Source organism: Corylus avellana, chromosome ca4 (assembly GCF_901000735.1).
Source record: "Corylus avellana chromosome ca4, CavTom2PMs-1.0".
NCBI lineage: Eukaryota > Viridiplantae > Streptophyta > Magnoliopsida > Fagales > Betulaceae > Corylus > Corylus avellana.
Window position 1 is genome coordinate 844,753 of NC_081544.1, and position 1,273 is coordinate 846,025.

Sequence of the window (1,273 nt, forward strand, 5' to 3'; positions counted from 1 at the left end):
AGTTTCATTACAAGGCATGAGAGATGTTTCCTCTATTCATAGGGGCCTTTGACTCAAGACAATACCATACATAGTTAGCACAGTCTTGAATTCTCATTGAATGGAGGGACCCCAATATATTGGGCAAAGAAAGCAAGTCTAGGAGATCTGTAAAGCAAGCTTTTGGGAGGAAAGCCCCTTCGTGTGAAGACTTGGAGCTGGCTTGTGGGCTAGCCTCCTTTGCATCACTTTTTTGGTAGTTTTGGTGCATGCAAATATTCTTTAAAAGTTGTGTCCTCCATAGACATCATTATAAATGCTTGTCCATGGATTCAGATCTCCAGCAATTTTGTTGTTCAAATGTGAAGGGGCTTTTATGGGATCCACATGCCCAAACAGGTGGACACGCACATAAGTTTCATGACGGTTTTTTATCCCTTATCTTTTGGGGGATCGGTTTCACAAGGTTTCCAATATGTACAAAAATATATAGGAAGGACTTTTTGTGTTATATGTATGTATATCGTTGTGTATGTGGTTTAAAAGGTTAGCTCATTTTGGTACTGAGGTTACGAGAAAATTGTATTTGCAGAGGCAACGGTGTGTTTGGAAGCAAGTGAAGGATTGAGTTGAAGATAGTTCTTTCCTTTCTTAAAGTGCCAGCATTCATTTGTTTAGTTATCTTCTTCTTGTTGTCTTTAGGTTAGGTTGTGGCTAACTTTTCCATTATTTGTAAGTTGAGGGGAAAAGAAAGGCAAATTTAATAACAGAATTAATCTTCATGTGCTTATAACAACACATGATGTATTTATGCCTAAATTAATCTTCTTTAAGTTGACGGCAGTGAATCTATTATTACATAAGATGGATTCCAATAAAGTAATGCAAGAAAAAAGAAAATAGTGATTAATTGCTTACACGTTCAATTTTTATTATTAAATTCAAGTATTTAGGCAACAATAGCCGGAGATAAGTATTTTTGTGATTCTCTTTTATCTTCATACTTTATACTTCTTCCAAAATCTTACAATAGCTTGAATTATGTAGTTTTGATTCTTGATATAGATGTATGTGAATGTGTGTTTATGAGTTTGTATGTATGCATGTGTGATATATATACTATAAGACAAACATATAGACTCGTGATAGATTGTTTAAGATTTGAGTTAATTTATCTAATTAAATTAAATAATAAAATATTAACATTAATTAATTAACTAATAATTAATATGAATTTATGAAAAAAATTAATAAATCACGACATTTACTTTATATATACAATGAATAAGTTAAC